This window comes from Armigeres subalbatus, chromosome 1 (assembly GCF_024139115.2).
Source record: "Armigeres subalbatus isolate Guangzhou_Male chromosome 1, GZ_Asu_2, whole genome shotgun sequence".
Taxonomy (NCBI): domain Eukaryota; kingdom Metazoa; phylum Arthropoda; class Insecta; order Diptera; family Culicidae; genus Armigeres; species Armigeres subalbatus.
The window spans coordinates 206228290-206237935 of NC_085139.1; positions in this window are offsets into that span (position 1 = coordinate 206228290).

Here is a 9646-nt window from a genome sequence, read left to right on the forward strand (position 1 = left end):
CCTAGAAAAATTGCTTACGTTATTAGGGTACGGTCCCTAATTGATATAGTTGCCACGGCTTCCTTTCGTTCCGTTTTGTATAACAGAAAAGTCATCATATTTTAATGTCCTTTAAAGCAGATCATGATAATATCTTATACAATAAAACCCAATATAATTTACCTAATAATGATAGTGTTTTGTATTTAGTAGACATATGCGCCACCGATCACCGTTCGATCATTTAGTAGTTTGTCAATAACTCATTCCAAAAGCTGAATTTCGAAGTGAGTTTTATGGAGGACTTCTAGTGCGAAGGTTTTTCTAAGTATCTGCCTAATGGTTCATTGTTCGAATTCAACTAATAACGGAGTTATAGAGCTAGTAGCAGTAGCTTAAACTAAATGATTGGAATTTTGTAATCATTTAGTCTAAGTTACTGAAACTATAGCTATAACTCCCTTACTAGTGGTATTCAAACAACGAACCATTAGGCAGAGTTGTAGAGAAACCTTCGCACTAGAAGTTCACCATTCAACGCATTTCGAAATTCAGCTTTTGGAGTGAGTTATTGACAAACTACTAAATGACCGAACGCGAATTACTAAATGATCGATAACATCCTTGCATGTGTCATTAGCATGTCATACATATCAGAAACATGCGGTCTGTACAATAAAATTTATAATCTATACGTTCCTCAATTATTAATTATTCTATTTTTAGTTTATTCTTTTCGACGGGCTGTTCTCATACCACGTAGACAGAAGTCGAATAGTTTTAGATGTGTACTTCCCTCCATCAGCGTATATATCTGCTCATGCAATGTTTCATTAATTTGTCTGAACGATGGACATTCTTCATACCGCCTAGGTTGTCCACATGGTATAGCTCTTAAATATTTTGGATATTGGCTTTGGCGAAAAATTCTTCATAATAAGCCAAACTCCCAATCAATATTTTTTTTAATCTTGCATTTATTTGGAAGGCCCATTTGCCATTTGGCGTTACGGAGCCGGATATATTTTTTTTGCGCAATTCATTTTACATTTTTTGTTATTCTTCTTACAATTAGAGTTAGTTTGGGTAGCCGACGTACACGCGACTGACTCGAGGTTAGGGATTACAAATAAACAATAGGAAAAGGAAGGGCTTTAGGGTTTTAAAATTATTGATTGCGATGTTGTTGACTTGGTTTGATGGTGGATTTTGGCATTGATCTGTAATGGAAGACGAAGAAAAACAAACAAAGGGAGACAACGAAAAGAAAAGGACATTTTTAAGAGGAAACAGACAGGGGACACAATAAAGAATCAAATTTATGCAGCATCTATTATTATTATATAGTCTACCAAATCGTATTCATTTGACCGCAGCCTACCCACAACTGCAACTAACCATGATACTGATTTCCAGCTGAAGTATTAAAAAACGACGTGATAAAATGTCTTTCCTAAGTCTAACTTTATGCCACTAAGATCCGCCACTGAACAACGTATACTCAGCATCATTTGATTCATAACTTGGCTGCGCATATGCACAGCACATACTTCCGAAATGGACGAATTGATACTAGATTTGCGAAAAAGAATCCACGTGTCCTGAAGAAACTCGAACCCTCAACCTACTACTCTCTACATAGGCGTGATAACTTGTAAACAACAAGACCATGGTTACCTTCGAGAAAGTACGATGAAAAAAAGCGACACAATAACTGTAAGAACGTCCACAAAAGGAATTCCTAGAGGAACACGGAGGGAATTCCTGCAAGGAACTTTCGGAGGGAAATCCTGAAGGAACTTCCGGAGGAATTCCTGGAGGAACTTTCAGGAGGAATTCCTAGGGAACTCTTGGAGGAACTTCCTTAAGAACTCTTGGAGGAACTTCCGGAGGCACTCTTGGAGGGAACTCTTGGAGGAACTTCCGGAAGGAGAATTCCTGGAGGAAATTCCAGAGGAATTCCTGGAGGAACTTCAGAGAAATTCCTGGAGGAACTTCCGGAAGAATTCCTGGAGAGAACTTCAGAAGAGAAATTCCGGGAGGAACTTCCGGAGAGTATTCCTGGAGAGAACTTCCGGAGGAATTCCTGGAGGAACTTACGGAGGAATTCCTGGAGGAACTTCCGGAGGAATTTCCTGGAGGAACTTCCGGAGGAATTCCTGGAAGGAACTTCGGAGGAATTCCTGGAGGAACTTCCGGAGGAATTCCTGGAGGAACTTCGGAGGAATTCCTGGAGGGAACTTCCAGGAGGTACCCTGGAGGAACTTCCGGGAGGGAGATTCCTGAGAGGGAACTTCCGGAGGAATTCCTGGAGAGGAACTTCCGGAGGAATTCCTGGAGAGGAACTTCCGGAGGAATTCCTGGAGAGGAACTTCCGGAGGAATTCCTGGAGAGGAACTTCCGGAGGAATTCCTGGAGAGGAACTTCCGGAGGAATTCCTGGAGAGGAACTTCCGGAGGAATTCCTGGAGAGGAACTTCCGGAGGAATTCCTGGAGGAACTTCAGAAGGAATTCCTGGAGGGAACTTCTGGAGGAATTCCTGGAGGGAACTTCCGGAGGAATTCCTGGAGGGAACTTCCGGAGGAATTCCTGGAGGGAACTTCCGGAGGAATTCCTGGAAGACTTCCGTAAGTAAAAGATAATACAATATTCAAAACGAAGAGCTAAAATAAAATAAAAACAAAATTTGGCAAACACTTTCCAGACACAAAACACACATAAAACTGCTGCGTGGGTATCAGCCGAAAAGTTGTCATGAGTTGAGCAATTGTAGCCAAAAAGGGATGGTAAAAGCTGCAAGACTTGCAAGAATGGATGGGCTATGGGTAAACGGAGACTAGAGAGGATCGTATTTGGATTCGTATTGGAGAGTCCAATTTGACCTATTAGGTCCCACAAAATTGCCAAGAAGTGATCGTTAATTCAAGGTACTTTTCTATTTTTAATGGGTATGATATAATCAGGTTTCTCAGTATCTGGAGAGACAAACCCCCAAATCCACAGCCTGTACCTAAAACTAACCTCAATCCGATCTCCACGTGTGCAATCAGGACCCAAAAGTGCTCAGTTTAAGAGCCTGGTAGTTGAACCCAACACCCCAACTGACCCAACGATTGCTACGGAAAGCGAATCGCTCAAGCTGAGTCTGGTGGATGCCTCGAAGAATCGTCCTTCAACCGAATACGGAACATTCGGACCTTATCTGGTCTTAGAAGGAAGCCCATAGGACAAGACAGTCCACCCCTAGAGTCACCCGTTAGCTTTGATAGCTCTGGATAACCTGTCTGGCGAGAAGTTTATTACCGAAAGATGGCGGCTAATGTCCCGTTCACCCTTTGTACGACGAACTATCATTACCACAGACATCAGCAGTTCACGCCAGCCCGTGACATTGTACCGAAACCCACACCCTTACGCAGCACCCTTTGTGAGTAATATTAATAATTTCATTGTAAAGCTCAATCAAAAATAGTGACTTTTTTTGTTGATGTAGACCTTGATAAGCTGAAAGAATGAAACCCTACGAGTAAGACCCTCAAGCTCTAGCTAGCCCCCTAGTTGAAGAGAGGAAGTTAACAGGAGGTTCCGGAGGAATTCCCAAGGGAACTTCCGGAGGGTCTAAGCAGAACTTCCCGAAGAATTCCCAAACCAGCAGACTTCCGGAGAGAATTCCATAGGAACTTCTGGAGGGAATTCCCAAGTGAACTTCCGGAGGAATTCCCAAGGAAACTTCCGGAGGAAGTCTCTAGGAACTTCCGGAGGAATTCCTGAGGAACTTCGGAGGAATTCCCGAGGAACTTCAGAGGAATTCAGGGGAACTTCCGGAGGAATTTCTGGAGGATCTTCCTTAGGAATTTCTGGAAGAATTTCCGAATGAATTCCTGGAGGAACTTCCGGAAGAATTTCTGGATAAACTTCAGAAGAAATTCCTGGAGGAACTTCCGAAAGAATTTTTGGATAAACTTCTTTAGGAATTCCTGGAGGAACTTCCTTAGGAATTCCAGGAGGAACTTCCGAAGAGATTCCTCTTAGGAACTTCCGACGGAATTTGTCTCATTTGTCTTATTTGTCATATTTGTCTTATTTGTCTTATTTGTTTAATTTGGCTCATTTGTTTTTTTTGTCTTACTTATCTTATTTATTTTCAATTGTTTATCTCATCTCATTCCTATATTTGATTTCAATTTATATATTTGGTATCCTCGTGTTCACAAATAGGAATACGCTTTTTCTGGTGTCACGCTAGATACAAAATTCAACGGACTTTCTATCGCTCTCATCATCTTTTCCTGCCGTCACATGAAAATATACTGTCAGCTGTTCTCCCCGGTAGTAACTTTTGTGGTTGAAGTAAAAAGAGCTTCCTCCAAAATTTATTGCGGTGACATATACTTTTATTACATCAAAAATGATCGTTGGAAAAATTTGAAACTTTTGTCAGTTGAGTTTTGGGAAATTCGTTCCTTTGTGCCTCAAATCATCGGAGAGAGGTACTGAGAAGCGAAAATTTCAGTTGCTACAATTTTTTTCAATATTTAGGAAACTTAATTCAGAATTTGGGAAATATTAGGCCCATGAAATTTTGTGGTGACATTCCTTGATAAATTTCAAAGAGATTGTCAGTTGGGATAAGCGAATTCGTTCCCAGTTCCGAGTTATAGACATTTAGTACGAAAATAAAGCGCTCTACCGCGAGAGAGCTTCCCCTCAAACCTTAAAGGAAAGTACAAAGAAAGGGCTGACAAGGCGACTTCCCATAGATTACCTCATGATCTAACGAACTATCACTTTCCCATGGTGCACACGGAGCTGCGATGGATTCCTCGGTCTTTTATAGAAATGAGTCTCGAACTAATTTTTCTCCCGTAATTTTGATTTGACTGTGAGGACGTGGCCAGCATCGTTATTGATCTTAAATTAATGAAATTCCAAAGCATATAAGTATTGTTTTCTAATCCCAAGAAGGCTATTCAATTGGTGACCAGTGCATATTTTTAATATTTTTATTGTTTCTCAGTCAATCACGACTGGTAACTATGAAGTGAACGAAGATCAATCAAGCTTAAGGTATTCGCTATAGGAAAATTGTTCATTGTTAATTGTTAATTGTTAATTGTTAATTGTTAATTGTTAATTGTTAATTGTTAATTGTTAATTGTTAATTATTAATTGTTAATTTGTTAATTTATTGAACATTAATTATTAATTATTAATTGTTAATTATTAATTAATTATTAATTGTTGATTATTAATTGTTAATTGTTAATTGTTAATTTATTGGTATTAATTATTAATTGTTAATTGTTAATTGTTAATTGTTAATTATTAATTATTAGTATCGTTAATTGTTAATTATTAATTGTTAAATTAGTTAAATTGTTAATTATTAATTGTTAATTATTAATTATTAATTATTAATTGTTAATTATTAATTGTTAATTGTTAATTGTTAATTGTTAATTGTTAATTATTAATTGTTAATTGTTAATTGTTAATTGTTAATTGTTAATTGTTAATTGTTAATTGTTAATTGTTAATTATTTAATTATTAATTATTAATTATTAATTGTTAATTGTTAATTATTAAATTGTTAATTGTTAATTATTAATTTTGTTAATTGTTAATTATTAAATTAATTATTAATTGTTGGAATTATTAATTATTAATTATTAATTATTAATTGTTAATTATTAATTTATTAATTTATTAATTAAATTATTAATTATTAATTATTAATTATTAATTATTAATTATTAATTATTAATTGTTAAATTATTAATTACACTGTTAATTATTAATTATTAATTATTAATTATTAATTATTAATTATTAATTATTAATTATTAATGTGGTATTAATTAAAGTTAATTATTAATTATTAATTATTAATTATTAATTGTTAATTATTAATTATTAATTAATTATTAATTATTAATTATTAATTATTAATTATTAATTATTAATTATTAATTGGTTAATTATTAATTATTAATTATTAATTATTAATTGATAATTATTAATTACTAATTATCAATTATTAATTATTAATTGTTAATTATTAATTATTAATTATTAATTATTAATTATTAATTATTAATTATTAATTATTAATTATTAATTATTAAATTATTAATTATTAATTGTTAATTTGCTTAATTATTAATTATTAATTATTAATTATTAATTATTAATTGTTAATTATTAATTGTTAATTATTAATTATTAATAAATAATTATTAATTATTAATTATTAATTATTTATTATTAATTATTAATTATTAATTATTAATTATTAATTATTAATTATTATTTATTAATTATTAATTATTAATTATTAATTATTAATTTAATAATTATTAATTATTAATTATTAATTGTTAATTATTAATTATTAATTATTACTGTTAAATTATTAATTATTAATTATTAATTATTAATTATTAATTATTAATTATTAATTGATAATTATTAATTACTAATTATTAATTGATAATTATTAATTACTAATTATTAATTGTTAATTGTTAAATTGTTAATTGTTAATTGTTAATTGTTTATTGTTTATTATTGTTTATTGTTTATTGTTTATTGTTTTATTGTTTATTATTTATTGTTTATTGTTTATTGTTTATTGTTTATTGTTTATTTATTATTTATTGTTTATTATTTATTGTTTATTATTTATTGTTTATTGTTTATTATTTATTGTATTATTTATTATTTATTATTTATTATTTATTATTATTGTTTATTTATTATTTATTGTTTATTATTTATTATTTATTGCTTAATACTTATTATTGTTTATTGTTTATTGTATTTATTTATTATTTTATTATTTATTATTTATTGTTTATTATTTTATTGTTTATTATTTTATTATTTTATTTATTTATTGTTTTATTGTTTATTATTTCAATTGTCCATTATTCATTATTTAACTATTTATTATTTATTCATTGTCCATCGTTATTCATTTATCATTTATTATTTATCGCCCATTTATTATTTTATTATTTATTATTTGTATTATTTATTATTCTATTCATTTATTATTTATCATTCATTGTATTATTTATTCACCGCTTTATTATTGTTTATTCCGTCTATTTATTGTTTTATTGTTTATCATTCATCATCTATTGTTTACCATTGTTGTGTTTCCATCATTTACCGTCTACCGTTTACCGTATTTATTGTTTGTTGTTTATTGTTTATTGTCTATTTGTTTTATTGTTTATTTATTTATTGTCTTATTGCTTTCATTGTTTATTGTTTATTGTTTATTGTTTATTGTTCATTGTTTGTTGTTTATTGTTTATTGTCTTCATTGTTTACTCTGTTTATTGTTTATTGTTCCATTGTTTATCATTTATTGTTTATTGTTTATTGTTTATTGTTTATTGTTTATTGATTTATTATTTATTGTTTATTGTTTATTGTTTATTGTTTATTGTTTATTGTTTATTGTTTATTGTTTATTGTTTATTGTTTATTGTTTATTGTTTATTGGCTTTTAAATTCATCTGACAGAGCATTGTCTTAATAAATTAAATCTTATTAACTAATTCAAATATCCTAATTGTGGTGACAGTAAAGGATTAAGTTTAAAAAATAAATAAAATAAATTAAAGTCGAACAAGTATTTAAATGTATTTAAAAGCTAAAAAAGGCAAGGCACTTATTATATATCTTCGCATATCCCAAATTCTTTAACATGTGCTGTAAGCAAGCTTTGAAAGCTTAGTGCATATTGCTGGCAATTTGCCAAAAAGTAGGCAATTACATTGCACCTAAAAAACGTGAAGGCATTCATGGTAAAATATGGCAAGAAGGTATGAATGACACGAATGGAGTGTTAACCCATCACTAGCCATGTCTCATATGTCTATAGATATGAGTAAAATGGTAAAAACAATTGGAATTTTTGGTCGATGTGTTTAAGCGCATCAACGGTGAGAGCTGCATCTGGGCGGAGACACCATAGCGTAGTGTCCATTCCTGGACCAGGACCTACAGGAGTAGGTCCGAGCAGCGGTGGACCAATAAGAATAGGTCTGTGTTCCCGGTGGCAATAGTAGGCAGCGGGTAAGCGTGTGGCACCACCCCTGCTGGTCGAAATGCCGCCGGAGGAAGCAGTTTCCGATGACAATCAAGTCAGAGAGACTCTTCTCACGTCATTCGAGCAATCTCACGTCACTCCACTCGTAGAGTCCAACTGTGTTGAAGGATGCAGCCATTGCAAGTATCGGTTCATGTGAGCCGTACTGCCTATTGCGGGGTTTAAGAGAGAGAAAATTCCATGATCTTTCGTTTCAGTGCGTAGATATTGAACTGACGAAGAATTTCTAGATAGTCTATGGATTCGATCAATAATTTGGCAGTGAATATTATTTGTGCTATTCGGCTTCGGTTTTCCAGAGTGTCAATTCCTATCAGTTTGCAGCAATTCGCATATGGAGGTAGATTCACCGGATCGCGCCAAGGTAAGTCGCAAGGTCGCAAGACACGACGAACAAATTTCTTCTGTACGGACTCAATTCTGTCGATCCAGTATGCCTGATAAGAGCACCAGACGATGCAACAATACTCTAGTTGAGATCGTACAAGCGAACAGTAGAGCGATCGTAAACAAAATGGGTCTCGAAAGTCATTCGCAATTTTGAAGATGAAACCGAGCGTACGGTATGGCCTTAGAAATGATACAACTTTGTTTTACGATAAAGGTAAAAAGGTTTATGGAAAACAACACCAGGAGCAAAAAAAAACACACACACAGACAAGACCTCGGACAACAGTGGAGATAACATTCAATAAAATTGCAGTAGGAAATTGTCATCATAATTGAACTACGAATGCAGAGCTTATTTTTTCAAATGACATTTGAAATTTTGTTTTATTCAAATTGGAATTCATAAATATATATTTATATAACATCGAAGAGATTCTTTTTGCATTATTTATAATCAATATTATTTTTATTATTATTATTATTTGCTATTCACTTTTCTGAGGTTTTCATAAAACAGCATTTCATTATCGTTTCTGCATCTTTAATTTTATCATCTTTGTATCATCCGCGCGCTTCAAAGGTACTGTAAACTTACGATCGATTTGTTTTGTTTTGTGATTTGTAGATTCTATTTCATTTTTCGCCAATTATGCTCGTAAATGTCAAAGAGCTTCGATTGTTTGCAAATGTGTAAAATTTAATTTGTTCGGTTGATTGGAAAATGCTAAACTTGTATGCGTCGTTAAAAGTTGATTAGGGTGCTTATTTACAACGGACTTCCGAGAGGAAATATTTTCTAAATCGCAATCGGATAATGGGCAAGTGACTGTGTTGTTTATATTATTGCTTGATTTGCTTCTATAGTACATTCATACAACGGAGAGTAAAAAGTGACAGGAAGATACGAGTCTGTGGAAAAGGCAATCAAAAGCTACATACACGGAAATGTACAACGTCCCCCATCCGACTCGGGGAAATTGATTGGATTGAGACGCGAAAACAAAACAAAACGAGAAACGACGGCCGCTACTATATGCACTACTTAATTTTAAAAATTATAAATTACTGTACATCAACACACGCGAGCGCACTCACAATCCCACCAGAATAAATCTGTTGGTATTACTCTCTATACAATTACTCACTCGAGGCCT